This window comes from Lissotriton helveticus, chromosome 11 (assembly GCF_964261635.1).
Source record: "Lissotriton helveticus chromosome 11, aLisHel1.1, whole genome shotgun sequence".
Classification (NCBI taxonomy): domain Eukaryota; kingdom Metazoa; phylum Chordata; class Amphibia; order Caudata; family Salamandridae; genus Lissotriton; species Lissotriton helveticus.
The window spans coordinates 458409775-458426151 of NC_136072.1; positions in this window are offsets into that span (position 1 = coordinate 458409775).

Genomic DNA, 16377 nt, shown 5'->3' on the forward strand with positions numbered 1-16377 from the left:
TTTCCCTGCCCATGATTGATTGCATTTACTGTGTTGAATTGTGGGATTTGCAGTCCAACCTCTGTAGTTTGTCCCTCTGATTCCTTGGTGACAAATCTGTTTTCCCTCCAAATTTCTCCTTTGCTCTGTGCTAAGACCTGTGTGTTAAAACAGTGCACCTCCAGCCACCATTTTGTGTTCACAAGCCAGTGAGGCCAGCCCCCCCGCAACAGGGATATTCTACAGGGTAGTTGCCTGTTTGAGCCTGTTAAGAGCAGAGAGGACAAGGGTAGTTGCCTGTTAAGGGCGGAGAAGACAAGGGTAGTAGCCTGAGCCTGTTTGAGCCTCTTCTGGATTCCAGCCGGTTTGAGCCGGTTTGAGCCGGTTCGAGATTCCATCTGGTTTGAGCCGCTTTGAGACAGCTGGTTTGAGCTAGTTTGAGCTAGTTTGAGCTAGTTTGAGCTGGTTTGAGCCGATTTGAGCCGGTTTGAGCCAGTTTGAGCCAGTTTGAGCCAGTTTGAACCAGTTTGAGCCGGTTTGAACCAGTTTGAACCGGATTAAGCCAGATTGAACCGGTTTGAGCCAGTTTGAACCAGTTTAAACCGGTTTGAACTGGTTTGAGCCAGTTTGAACTGGTTTGAGCTGGTTTGAGCCAGTTTGAACCGGTTTAAGCCAGTTTGAACCAGTTTGAGCCAGTTTGAACCGGTTTACGGTTTGAAGCAGTTTGAGCTGATTTGAACTGGTTTGAGCCAGTTTGAACTGGTTTGAGCTGGTTTGAGCCGGTTTGAACCAGTTTGAACCGGTTTGAGCCAGTTTTAACCGGTTTGAGCCAGTTTGAACCGGTTTACGGTTTGAACCGGTTTGAGCCGGTTTGAGCCAGTTTAAACCCGATTGAGCCAGTTTGAGCCAGTTTAAACCAGTTTAAACCGGTTTGAACCAGTTTGAGCCAGTTTGAACCCGTTTAAACTGGTTTGAACAGGTTTGAGCCAGTTTGAACCGGTTTTAACCAGTTTGAGCCCGTTTGAACCGGTTTATGGTTTGAACCGGTTTGAGCCGGTTTGAACCGGTTTTAGCCAGTTTGAACTGGTTTGAGCCAGTTTGAAACAGTTTAAACCGGTTTAAGCCAGTTTGAGCCGGTTTACTATTTGAACCGGTTTGAGCCGGTTTGAGCCGGTTTGGGCCGGTTTGAACCGGTTTGAGCCGGTTTGAGCCAGTTGGAACCAGTTTGAGCCAGTTTAAACCAGTTTAAAATGGTTTGAGCCACTTTGAACCGGTTTACAGTTTGAACCGGTTTGAACCGGGTTGAGCCAGTTTGTACCGGTTTGAGCTGGTTTGAGCCGGTTTGAACCAGTTTGAGCCAGTTTGAGCTGGTTTGAGCCATTTTGAACCGGTTTTGGCTGGTTTGATCCAGTTTGAGCCGGTTTGAGCAAGTTTGAGCCAGTTTGAGCCAGTTTGAGGTGGCTTGGGCTGGTTCGGGACTAGGGCCAAAAATGTTGCCCTTTTTCTCATTTAGAAATACCCAGCCCACACCATCCACATCCACAAACAGAGCAACACACTCAAACCAAATGCACACCACGCACAACACTATGCACAGATTAATGTACCAGCATGGCCTACCAACCCAACCAAACCACATCTACACACCCTACTATCCCAACTACCACACTTATCCACCATCACCCACAAACAGTATACAACTCTATCCTATACCACTAACCAATACACTCATCACTAACACAACGCCAATCAACACCGTAAATAACTACATCCCAGTCAGACACACTCTCCCTGCTATAATTACACCTAACGACCACCTTTTATCAATAACAAACATATAATGATCCTTCCATCAGTTGTCCAACAAACACCCTCCTCTCCCTTCTACCATAATAGCACTAACACACAACACACACACTGCACACCACCATACTTTGTAACTCTTCAAACAAACCAGTCTAAGATAAACACTCTCACGTCTACTTCATTCCCTCCTACACACAACCTACACTCTACTCATAGGCACATCACCACCCCCTCTACATCACAAGCTCCTTTCACAAACACTACACAACCAAATCCAGTGCATGAAACCTATACATCAGCACCCCTTTTCACTGCACCTCAAAAGTAAAACATATCACACACACCAGCACAACAAGATCTTCAGAGCACAACACCTCATAATACTTACCATCACAAAATACATACATATACCCACCTTTCAAACCACATAAAGGAACAAACTCTTCCAGCAGAAACGGCTGCTCCTCACGCTGCTCCCCTGCACTACCTGGTATCGTAGCGCTATACAGCCATACCGCTGCCTGCCACCTCGCCTCACTACCGCTATTGATATTGCCAGAGATCGTATAGTATATTGTAACGTAGCGCTAGGTTGCCTGACTGTTTGTATTATCGCTAAGCGTAATCATTTGGAAGCGCAAGACTGCCTAAGTGCGCTGTAAGTCTGTTCTCAATTGTGCTGTGCTGCTTACTGTTATTATTTCTGCCTGACTGCTGCCACTGCCATTAGCATCGCGCCATTCGTGATTGTGCCCCAATCCTGTATAGATTTTGTCTCGCTGCCATTTTGTCTTAGTTGTTGTTGTTCTGGTGCCTCCCTGCCCGGATCTCCGCCCCGCTCCCGCCTCCCAGCTGACCCTCCCTCCCACTGATACTATCAGCCTCGTTCCCCGTGTGTTACGCTGTGACCGCCCTGCTTCCAGCAGAAACTGCCGCTCCGCACGCTGCTCCCCTGCTCTACCTGGTATCATAGCGCTATACAGCCATACCGCTGCCTGCCACCTCGCCTCACTACCGCTATTGATATTGCCAGAGATCGTATAGTATATTGTAACGTAGCGCTAGGTTGCCTGACTGTTTGTATTATCGCTAAGCGTAATCATTTGGAAGCGCGAGACTGCCTAAGTGCGCTGTTAGTCTGTTCTCAATTGTGCTGTGCTGCTTAAAGTTATTATTTCTGCCTGACTGTGCCGCTGCCACTGCCATTATCATCGCGCCATTCGTGATTGTGCCCCAATCCTGTATAGATTTTGGCTCGCTGCCATTTTGTCTTAGTTGTTGTTGTTGTGGTGCCTCCCTGCCCGGATCTCCGCCCCGCTCCCGCCTCCCAGCTGACCCTCCGTCGCCCCTCCCCTTCCACTATCCACATATGACAGATGCTTCCGCACGCAGCGGTCACGTGCAGCGGTCGCGCCCCATGCGCGCCGAAGGTGCGCCAAAGGTAAGCCCGTCTACGCCCGTCCGCGCCTGGACCACGCCCAACGCCAGACCCCCTGCCCCCCGCATATCCCAGCCCACCCGCATTACATGCGACGCCTTAATGCTCGCAGCCCTTAACACCGGCAGACTCCCAACCTGCTACCGAGCCGCACCAGGACACACCCATGGACCCTTCACCTGCCAATCCTTCAAGTTCTGCTGCATCAGAACCCACACCAAATCCACAAACTCCAAACGTAACTCCGACACTAACCACCTAAAGTGCATCCTGCTCAACACCCGCTCTGTCCACAAACACGCCATTGAACTCTGGAACCTACTCGACACCACATCGCCGGACATCGCCTTCCTTACAGAAACATGGATGAACGCCTCATCAGCACCCGACATCGCCATAGCCATCCCGGACGCCTACAAGATCATCCGTAAAGATCGCACCAACCAAACAGGAGGAGGCACCGCCATCGTCCATAAGAACACCATCCGCATCACAACCAGTTCAGACGATAACCTCGCTAACGCCGATTACCTTCACTTCCAGATCCACACCGACCCCAAAAGCACACTTAGAGGCACCCTCATCTACAGACCACCAGGACCCCACACACAATTCAGCGAAGACATCACCGACTTCATCAGCCCACATGCCCTCCCCTCCGAGAACTACATTCTACTGGGAGACCTCAACTTCCACCTGGAAAAGAAAAACGACAACAACACCACCACCCTCCTAGACAACCTGGTCAATCTCGGACTCAAACAACTTGTTGACACCCCCACCCACCTTGCCGGACACACGCTCGACCCAATCTTCACCTCCAGCAAGCACATCTCCTTCGACCACACCACAGCTCTCCATTGGACGGACCACAGCTGCATTCACTTCAACTACAATATGACCACGACCCACAACACCCTACAACCGATTCCTCTAAGAAACTGGAACAAAATCACCACCGACCAGCTCTTCACATCGCTTCTCCAAAACCCCCCTCTCAAATCAATGGACCCAAACCAAGCAGCCACCAACCTCACACAATGGATCACCCACAGCGCTGACAAACTAGCACCATTGAAAAACCATTTAATCAAACAAGATAACAAAAAAGCCCCCTGGTTCAACGATGACCTCAAAAAATCCAAGAAGCTCTGCCGTACTCTCGAGAAAACGTGGAGAAAAATCCCAACCACTGACAACTTAGCCAGCTTCAAGAACGCCACCGGCAAACACCACCAACTGTTACGATCCACCAAGAAAGCAGCATTCAAGGATCGACTTGACAACAATACCCAAAACAGCAAGGAACTTTTCAACATCATCAAAGAATTTACTAACCCCACCGCCGGCACCAACGACATCACTCCCTCCCAAGACCTCTGTGACTCTCTATCCACATTCTTCCACAACAAAATCGCCGAAATACACAACAGCTTTGAAAACCAGTCCGAAGACCAACCCATTCCACTCTACCCCGAACCTAAACCGCTCTCCAACAATCTTTGCGACTGGAACCCAATCACCACTGAAGACACCATCCGCCTGATGAACTCCATCCACTCAGGATCGCCAACCGACCCATGTCCCCACTACATTTCCAACAAAGCAGACTCCATCATCGCTCCCCACCTCCGAGATGTCATCAACTGGTCCTTCAACTCCGCTACCTTCCCGGAAAACTGGAAAAATGCCGAACTCAGCGCCCTTCTGAAGAAACCCACAGCAGACCCCACCGAACTTAAAAACTACCACCCCATCCCGCTCCTCCCATTCCCCACCAAAGTCATCGAGAAAGCCATCAACAGTCAACTCGCAGCCTTCCTGGAATCCAACAAATCCCTCGACCCCTCACAGTCCGGCTTCCGAGCCAAACACAGCACCGAAACCGCCCTTATCGCAGCAACCGACGACATCCGAACATTACTGGACAACGGAAAAACAGTTGCCCTCATCCTACTCGACCTCTCCGCAGCCTTCGACACAGTCTGTCATAGCACCCTCATACAACGCCTCAGCAACATCGGAATACAAGGAAAAGCATTGGACTGGATCATCTCGTTCCTCGCCGGAAGAACCCAGAGAGTCCGCCTCCCCCCATTTCAATCAGAGGCCACCAAAGTCATCTGCGGCGTACCACAAGGCTCATCACTCAGTCCCACCCTCTTCAACGTCTACATGAGCTCCCTCGCATCCATCGCGCGCCAACATAACCTCAACACAACCTCAACATCATCTCCTACTCAGACGACACCCAACTGATCCTCTCCCTCACCAAAGACACAAACACCGCCAAAACCAATTTACACGAAGGAATGAAAGAAGTGGCCGAGTGGATGAAGAACAGCCGCCTAAAACTAAACTCGGACAAAACGGAAGTCCTCATCTTAGGGTCATCCCCTTCTGCCTGGGACGACTCATGGTGGCCACCGTCCCTGGGAACAACACCCAGTCCCATGGACCACGCTCGTAACCTGGGCTTCATCCTGGACTCCTCCCTCTCGATGACCAGACAAGTCAATGCCGTCTCATCATCATGCTTCAACATCTTACGCATGCTCAAAAAAATATTCCGTTGGATCCCCACCGAAACAAGAAAACCGGTCACCCACGCACTGGTCACAAGCCGACTGGATTACGGAAACACCCTATATGCCGGAACCACAGCCAAGCTACAGAAAAAACTCCAACGCATCCAAAACGACTCAGCCAGACTCATTTTGGACATCCCTCGACAAGCTCACATCTCCGACCACCTGAAAGACCTCCATTGGCTCCCTGTCAACAAAAGAATAACTTTCCCTCTCCTTACCCACGCACAAAAAGCCCTCTACAACCTAGGACCCGAATGCCACAACACGCGACTTTCCCTCTACACCCCCCGCCAACTACGATCATCCAATCAAGCCCTTGCCGCAATTCCACGCATCCACAGATCCACCATGGGAGGTAGATCCTTCTCCTACATAGCGGCCAAAACCTGGAATTCCCTCCCCACCCACCTCCGCCTTACACAGAACCACCTCTCCTTCAGAAAGCAACTAAAAACTTGGATATTTGTAAAGCACCTCTCTCCCACAAGCGCCTTGAGACCCTCTGGGTGAGTAGTGCGCTATACAAATTGTAGAACTTGAACTTGAACTGCAATGCCAAGGTTTCACTCTTCCACCACACCTAACACAGATACAGCAATACAGCACCTCTCTTCTAACCGCCTCTCATCCATTGGACTATTTAGAACATTACGACATGACCCACATTCTGCACCACCTCCCCTGACTCTTACACCTTCTGCCATAAACACACACAAAAAATACAAGCAACATGCCTCACCTCACAACTTTGCTTCCTCAAGTCTACCTCACATCAATGTTACACCACAAAAGCAACACAGCACTCCAACTCACTCTCAAACACCATCTCCAACACATACACATACAGACCCATTAAAATGTCTTCTTAGCATGCTGGATGAGGAACACAATACAGAAAAGCTACATGATTGCTATCCTAATACAGCTAATACCAGCACTTAAAACACACCTGCTACACACCCACACAATACTGATCACTGTTCTACAAACCAAAGTCCCACTATCACCAAAGGCCACTCTCTACACTGTCTACCAATAAATGCTCGATCCCTCTCTAAAAACAAGCATCACACCTACGACCTTCTCACTGATGCAAAACTAGACATACTATTCATAACTAAATCATGGTTGGAAGAGGATATGGCTCCAGTCCAGCATGAAGCCATTCCTCTAGGCTATCAAATAATCACCCAAAATCGTATTGCCAAAAATGGAGGTGGTCTAGCTGTTGTATTCAGGCAAACAATACATATCACTAAAGTTGACAACATCTCCATAAAGAATTGTGAGGCTCTTCCTACAAGATGCAATCCTACACTGTCTTCCACCTGTAACTTCCTGCTCCTTTACAGACCTCACCTAGCAAGGTAACATTCCCAGACGCACTTCTAGACACAGTTTCAAACCTGATAACAATACACTTCAACCTATGCGTTCTGGGTGACCTCAACATTTGGTTTGATAAAACCAATATGACCCATCCAAAAACAATAATCACCGGCCTAGATGCATTGAACCTGCATCAGATTGTCCACAATCTGACACACACCGCTGGACATATCCTAGATGTCATTTTTACTAGTACTGAACTAGTTACCTTTCAAAATATAACTCCAGTCACATGGTCAGACCACCACCTGCTTGCTTTCCAACATAAAACACTGAGCGACTCACCTAAAACTACCTTACATCCATCCACAAATCGGCCGTGGAACAAACTCAATTTGGAACACTTGGAAACACAACTAACATCCAGTATAAATCTGGAAACCATAAATTCAGTTCAGAGTCTATATGAGTGGCTACAGGAAGCTTTTGACATCCTGATACCACTCAAAACCACACAACAGAACAAAAGAAAAAAATAGCATTGGCGAAACATAGAAATAAAAGACATAAAACAACAAATTAGAAAGCTGCAACGTACCTGGCTCCAAACAAACACCAAACTAGACAAACCTCACCTACAGAAAATTAACAGATTATACAAGTCGGCTATCAAAAAAGCTAAGAAAAGGTACAATTCAGACAGAATTCAAAACGCTAAATGTGAAAATAAAGAATTCTATAAAATACTCAATAAATTTCGAAAACCAAATTGCTTATAAGGAATTCATCCTGTTACTCAAGATTTCACAGACAAACTGGCAAATCATTACATGGACAAAGCAGACACGTTAGACTCATACTTAAATCAGAAACAAAGCACCAGCACTAACCCTTGTACAAAACAACTATCCAAGAATGTTCTAATCAAGCGTATCCGTTCCTTCCAACACATCTCACACAATGAATTTATGGACCTGGTCAAAGCAAGCAGGCCTGCCGGCAGCCCTTCTCACCCCTGTCCGCCACAAACTTTCAAGACAATTTTTTTAACAACCTCTGCTGCCATTCCAGTAAGAAGAATCATCAACGATTCCTTAACTACTGGAATATTTCCAGAAGAACTCAAAAAGTGATTACTGTCTTTGCATGTGGTTGTTACAGTTTAAAATTGCAGGTTTGACCTGCCTGTGATTGCATATTTTATCACCTGTTTTGTGTTTGAAACTTGTGGTTTTCCCTGCCCATGATTGCTTGCATTTACTGTGTTGAATTGTGGGATTTGCAGTCCAACCTCTGTAGTTTGTCCCTCTGATTCCTTGGTGACAAATCTGTTTTCCCTCCAAATTTCTCCTTTGCTCTGTGCTACGACCTGTGTGTTAAAACAGTGCACCTCCAGCCACCATTTTTTGTTCACAAGCCAGTGAGGCCAGCCCCCCCCCGCAACAGGGATATTCTACATCAGAGGGTGCTTCTGTGATTGTTTAAAATGTACTTAACTGGGGGCCTGTGCACTTCGTTTTTTGGCCAGCAGGGGGAGAAAAGTTTTATTCAAACAGATTTCGAGTTAGTGAAAACTTTACCTGCAGAAGTCCAAAGTGTGGATTGAGCCTGTCTGTCTCCTAGGAGATTCTAAACAGGAGAAGCAGCTTCCAACTCCCTGGCCAGCAAACCTTGCCTGAGGTCGCTGGGACCTTATATGGTCTGCTAGTGGTTGGCACATGTGTACACTGATTGGTGGTTGTATCTGGTGTTTCTATTGCATTAGGGTCATTGGTTGGGTATTTGAGGGTTCTGATTGGTTTCTGGGTCTGTGATTCAATCATTGTAGGGTTGGGACTAGGGCAAGGGTTAGGATTTCTATTGGAAGTAGGGACTAGGGCTTCCTATGTTATTGGTTGTTGGGAGTAGGGTGGGACTAGGGCTAGGGTTAGACTTTTAATTGGAAGTAGCTATTTAGGGCGTCTGGTGTGATTGGTTGTTGGACTAGTTGTGTGACTAAGAGTAGGGTTAGGCTTTCAATTGGAAGTAGGGACTAGGGCCACCTGTGCCATTGGCTGCTTGGACTTGTGTTGGGACTACTGGTAGTGCCTTTTATTGGACATAAAGATCAGGGTTTTCTAACTGATTGGGTGCTTGGACTAGGGCTAAGATTGGCTGTAAGGTCCTGGTCTCCTATTGGTTCTAGATGTTAGGGCTAGTGTTGTGATTGGATAGTGTTAGGGCTAGGGTTCCCACTGGCTGAAGGTGTCACCTGATTACTAGGGCTATAGAAAAGGCCAGGCTTGGGGCATCTCAGCTAAGGGCGGAGAGGACAAGGGTGGTTGCCTGTTTGAGCCTGTTAAGGGCAGAGAGGACAAGGGTAGTTGCCTGTTAAGGGCGGAGAGGACAAGGGTAGTAGCCTGAGCCTGTTTGAGCCGGTTCTGTATTCCAGCCGGTTTGAGCCGGTTTGAGCCGGTTCAAGATTCCATCTGGTTTGAGCCGCTTTGAGATTCCAGCCGGTGTGAGCTGGTTTGAGCCAGTTTGAGCTGGTTTGAGCCGGTTTGAGCCAGTTTGAGAGAGTTTGAACCGGTTTGAGCCGGTTTGAGCCAGTTTGAACCGGTTTGAGCCAGTTTGAACTGGTTTAAGCCAGATTGAACCGGTTTGAGCCAGTTTGAGCCAGTTTGAACCAGTTTAAACAGGCTTGAACCGGTTTGAGCCAGTTTGAACCGGTTTAACCCAGCTTGAACCGGTTTGAGCCAGCTTGAGCCATTGTGAACCAGTTTAAACCGGTTTGAACTGGTTTGAGCCACTTTGAACTGGTTTGAGCCGGTTTGAACCGGTTTGAGCCCGTTTGAACAGGTTTGAGCCAGTTTGAACTGGTTTACGGTTTGAAGCGGTTTGAGCTGGTTTGAACTGGTTTGAGCCAGTTTGAACTGGTTTGAGCCAGTTTAAACCGGTTTGAGCCGGTTTGAGCCGGTTTGAACCAGTTTGAACCGGTTTGAGCCAGTTTGAATCGGTTTGAGCCAGTTTGAACCGGTTTTAACCAGTTTGAGCCAGTTTGAATCGGTTTACGGTTTAAACCAGTTTGAGCCGGTTTACGATTTGAACCGGTTTGAGCCGCTTTGAGCCGGTTTGGGCCAGTTTAAACCGGTTCGAGCCAGTTTGAACCGGTTTACGTTTTGAACCGGTTTGAGCCGGTTTGGGCCAGTTTGAACCAGTTTGAGCCAGTTTGAACAGGTTTACGGTTTGAACTGTTTTGAGCTGGTTTGAATTGGTTTGAGCCAGTTTTAACTGGTTTGAGCCAGTTTGAACCGGTTTGAGCCGGTGTGAGTCGGTTTGAGCCGGTTTGAACTGGTTTGAGCCAGTTTGAGACAGATTGAACCAGTTTAAACCGATTTGAATCGGTTTGAGCCAGTTTGAACCGGTTTACGGTTTGAACCGGTTTGAGCCAGTTTGAACCGGTTTACGGTTTGAACCGGTTTGAGCCAGTTTGAGCCAGTTTTAACCAGTTTGAGCCTGTATGAACCAGTTTGAACCAGTTTGAGCCAGTTTGAACCAGTTTAAACTGGTTTGAGCCAGTTTGAACCAGTTTAAACCAGTTTGAGCCCATTTGAGCCAGTTTGAACCAGTTTAAACCGGTTTGAGCCAGTTTGAGCCAGTTTTAACTAGTTTAAACCGGTTTGAACCGGTTCGATCCAGTTTGAACCGGTTTACAGTTTGAACCAGTTTGAGCCGGTTTGAGCCAGTTTGAGCCAGTTTGAACCGGTTTGAGCCAGTTTGAACCAGTTTGAGACGGTTTGAACCAGTTTGAACCGGTTTCAGCCAGTTTGAACCAGTTTAAACCAGTTTGAGCTAGTTTGAGACAGTTTGAACCAGTTTAAACCGGTTTGAATAGGTTTGAGCTAGTTTTAACCAGTTTAAACCGGTATGAACCAGTTTGAGCCAGTTTGAACCAGTTTAAACCGGTTTGTGCCCATTTGAGCCAATTTGAACCAGTTTAAACCGGTTTGGGCCTGTTTGAGCCAGTTTTAACCAGTTTGAACTGGTTTGATCCAGTTTCAACCAGTTTAAACCGGTTTGAGCCAGTTTCAACCAGTTTAAACCGGTTTGAGCCAATTTTAACTAGTTTAAACCGGTTTGAGCCAGTTTGAGCCAGTTTGAACCAGTTTAAACCGGTTAGCCAGCTTGAAGCAGTTTAAATAGGTCTGAACTGGTTTGAGCCAGTTTGAACCAGTTTAAACCAGGTTGAACCGGTTTGAGCCAGTTTGAACCGGTTTACGGTTTGAACCGGTTTGAGCTGGTTTGAGCCAGTTTGAGCCACTTTGAACAGGTTTGAGTCAGTTTGAACCGGTTTGAGCCGGTTTGAACCAGTTTGAACCGGTTTGAGCCAGTTTGAGCCTGTTTGAGCCAGTTTGAACCGGTTTGAGCCGGTTTGAGCCAGTTTGAGCCAGTTTGAGCTGGTTTGAGCCGGTTCGGGACTAGGTCCAGAAATGCTGCCCTTTTTCTCATTTAGATATTCCCAGCGCACACCATCCACATCCACAAATAGAGCAACACACTCAAACCAAATGTACACCACGCACAACACTATGCACATATTAATTTACCAGCATGCCCCACCAACCCAACCAAACCACATCTACACACCCTACTATCCCACCTACCACACTTATTCACCATCACCCACAAACAGTACACAACTCTATCCTATAACACTAACCAATACACTCATCACTAACACAACGCCAATCAACACCGTACATAACTACATCCCATTCAGACACACTCTCCCTGCTGTAATTACACCTAACAACCACCTTTTATCAATAACAAACATATAATGATCCTTCCATCAGTTGTCCAACAAACACCATCCTCTCCCTTCTACCATAATAACACTAACACACAACACACACACTGCACACCACCATACTTTGTAACTCTTGAAACAAATCAGTCTGAGATAAACACTCTCACGTTTACTTCATTCCCTCCTACACACAACCTACACTCTACTCATAAGCACATCACCACCACCTCTATATCACAAGCTCCTCTCGCAAACACTACACAACCAAATCCAGTGCATGGAACCTATACATCAGCACCCCTTTTCACAACACCTCAAAAGCAAAACATATCACACACACCAGCACAACAAGATCTTCAGAGCACAACACCTCATAATACTTACCATCACAAAATACATACATATACCCACCTTTCAAACCACATAAAGGAACAAACTCCAATGCCAAGGTTTCACTCTTCCACCACACCTAAGACAGATACAGCAATACAGCACCTCTCTTATAACCGCCTTTCATCCAGTGGACAATTTAGAACATTAGGACATGACCCACATGCTGCACCACCTCCCCTGACTCTTACACCTTCTGCCATAAACACACGCAAAAACTATAAGCAACATGCCACACCTCACAACTTTGCTTCCCCAAGTCTACCTCACATCAATGTTACACCACAAAAGCAACACAGCACTCCAACTCACTCTCAAACACCATCTCCAACACATACACATACCGACCCATTAAAATGTCTTCTTAGCATGCTGGATGAGGAACAAGATACAGAAAAGCTACATGATTGCTATCCTAATACAGCTAATACCAGCACTTAAAACACACCTGCTACACACCCACACAATACTGATCACTGTTCTACAAACCAAAGTCCCACTATCACCAAAGGCCACTCTCTACACTGTCTACCAATAAATGCTCGATCCCTCTCTAAAAACAAGCATCACACCTACGACCTTCTCACTGATGCAAAACCAGACATACTATTCATAACCAAATCATGGTTGGGAGAGGATATGGCTCCAGTCCAGCATGAAGCCATTACTCTAGGCTATCAAATATTCACCCAAAATCGTATTGCAAAAAATGGAGATGGTCTAGCTGTTGTATTCAGGCAAACAATACAAATCACTAAAGTTGACAACATCTCCATAAAGAATTGTGAGGCTCTTCTTACAAGATGCAATCCTACACCGTCTTCCACCTGTAACTTCCTGCTCCTTTACAGACCTCACCTAGCAAGGTAACATTCCCAGACGCACTTCTAGACACAGTTTCAAACCTGATAACAATACACTTCAACCTATGCGTTCTGGGTGAAATCAACATTTGGTTTGATAAAACCAATATGACCCATCCAAAAACAATAATCACCGGCCACGACGCATTGAACCTGCATCAGATTGTCCACAATCTGACACACACCGCTGGACATATCCTAGATGTCATTTTTACTAGTACTGAACTAGTTACCTTTCAAACTATAACTCCAGTCACATGGTCAGACCACCACCTGCTTGCTTTCCAACATGAAACACTAAGCGACTCACTTAAAACTCCCTTACATCCATCCACCAATCGGCCGTGGAACAAACTCAATTTGGAACTCTTGGAAACACAACTAACATCCAGTATGAATCTGGAAACCATAAATTCAGTTCAGAGTCTATATGAGTGGCTACAGGAAGCTTTTGACATCCTGATACCACTCAAAACCACACAACAGAACAAAAGAAAAAAATAGCATTGGCGAAACATAGAAATAAAAGACATAAAACAACAAATTAGAAAGCTGCAAAGTACCTGGCACCAAACAAACGCCAAACGAGACAAACTTCACCTACAGAAAATTAACAGATTATACAAGTCGGCTATCAAAAAAGCCAAGAAAAGGTACTATTCAGACAGAATTCAAAACGCTAAATGTGAAAATAAAGAATTCTATAAAATACTCAATGAATTTCGAAAACCAAATTGCTTATAAGGAATTCATCCTGTTACTCAAGATTTCACAGACAAACTGGCAAATCATTACACGGACAAAGCAGACACGTTGGACTCGTACTTAAATCAGAAACAAAGCACCAGCACTAACCCTTGTACAAAACAACTATCCAAGAATGTTCTAATCAAGCCTATCCGTTCCTTCCAACACATCTCACACAATGAATTTACTGACCTGGTCAAAGCAAGCAGGCCTGCCGGCAGACCTTCTCACCCCTGTCCGCCACAAACTTTCAAGACAATTTTTTTAACAACCTCTGCTGCCATTCCAGTAAGAAGAATCAGCAACGATTCCTTAACTACTGGAATATTTCCAGAAGAACTCAAAAAGTGATTACTGCCTTTGCATGTGGTTGTTACAGTTTAAAATTGCAGTTTTGACCTGCCTGTGATTGCATATTTTATCACCTGTTTTGTTTTTGAAACTTGAGGTTTTCCCTGCCCATGATTGCTTGCATTTACTGTGTTGAATTGTGGGATTTGCAGTCCAACCTCTGTAGTTTGTCCTTCTGATTCCTTGGTGACAAATCTGTTTTCCCTCCAAATTTCTCCTTTGCTCTGTGCTAAGACCTGTGTGTTAAAACAGTGCACCTCCAGCCACCATTTTGTGTTCACAAACCAGTGAGGCCAGCCCCCCTCCCCTCGCAACAGGGATATTCTACATCAGAGGGTGCTTCTGTGAACTGTTTAAACTGTACTTAACTGAGGCCTGTGCACTTCGTTTTTTGGCCAGCAGGGGGAGAAAAGTTTTATTCAAACAGTATTGTTAGATTTCGAGTTAGTGAAGACTTTACCTGCAGAAGTCCAAAGTGTGGACTGAGCCTGTCTGTCTCCTAGGAGATTCTAAACAGGAGAAGCAGCTTCCAACTCCCTGGCCAGCAAACCTTGTCTGAGGTCGCTGGGACCTTATATGGTCTGCTAGTGGTTGGCACATGTGTACACTGATTGGTGGTTGTATCTGGTGTTTCTATTGCATTGGGTTAATTGGTTGGGTATTTGAGGGTTCTGATTGGTTTCTGGGTCTGTGATTCAATCATTGTAGGGTTGTGACTAGGGCTAGGGTTAGGATTTCTATTGGAAGTAGGGACTATGGTTTCCTATGTTATTGGTTATTGGTTGTTGGGAGTAGCATGGGACTAGGGCTAGGGTTAGATTTTTAATTGGAAGTAGCTATTTAGGGCTTCTGGTGTAATTGGTTGTTGGACTAGTTGTGGGACTAAGAGTAGGGTTATGCTTTCTGTTGGTAGTAGGGACTAGGGCTACCTGTGCCATTGGCTGCTTGGACTTGGGTTGGGTCTACTGGTAAGGCCTTTTATTGGACATAGAGATCAGGGTTTTTTAACTGATTGGGTGCTTGGACTAGGGCTAAGATTGGCTGTAAGGTCCTGGTCTCCTATTGGTTCTAGATGTTAGGGCTAGTGTTGTGATTGGATAGTGTTAGGGCTAGGGTTCCCATTGGCTGAAGGTGTCACCTGATTACTAGGGCTATAGAAAAGGCCAGGCTCGGGGCGTCTCAGCTAAGGGCGGAGAGGACAAGGGTAGTTGCCTGTTTAAGCCTGTTAAGGGCAGAGGACAAGGGTAGTTGCCTGTTAAGGGCAGAGAGGACAAGGGTAGTAGCTTGAGCCTGTTTTAGCCGGTTCTGGATTCCAGCCGGTTTGAGCCGGTTCGAGATTCCATCTAGTTTGAGCCGCATTGAGAATCCAGCCGGTTTGAGCTGGTTTGAGCCGGTTTGAGCCGGTTTGAGCCAGTTTGAACCGGTTTGAGCCAGTTTGAACCGGTTTTTGCCCATTTGAACTGGTTTGAGCCCGTTTGAACCGGTTTACGGTTTGAACTGGTTTGAACTGGTTTGAGCCAGTTTGAACTGGTTTGATCCAGTTTGAACCGGTTTGAGCCAGTTTGAGTCGGTTTGAGCCGGTTTGAACCAGTTTGACCCAGTTTGAGCCAGTTTGAACCAGTTTAAACCGGTTTAAACCGGTTTGAGCCAGTTTGAACCGGTTGGTATTTGTATTTGTAGTTGAATTTATAGGGCGCACAGCTACCCACAAGGGGTCTCCCGGCGCCAGTAGAGTAGTGATTACAAATCACAGTTATTATTGAGAAAAGAGCCAGGTTTTAAGGTCTCTGCGGAATTTCAACAAAGATGGTTCTAGTTTCAATGTTGCCGGAAGAGAATTCCATAGCCTGGGGGCAACACAGGAGAAAGAGCGTCCGCCCATTCTCGTCAGTTTGAAGCGCGGAATCAGGAAGTTTCCATGAGATGAGGATCTGAGGAGGTGGGATGGAGAGTATTGTTGGACAAGGGCCTGGAGGTAAGCTGGAGCCAACCCTTGCTTGATTTTGTGCATAAAGCAAAGAGCCTTGAATTTGACTCGGTTTTCAATACAGAGCCAGTGAAGGTCCTTAAGAAAGGGGGAAATAGGAGATCTCC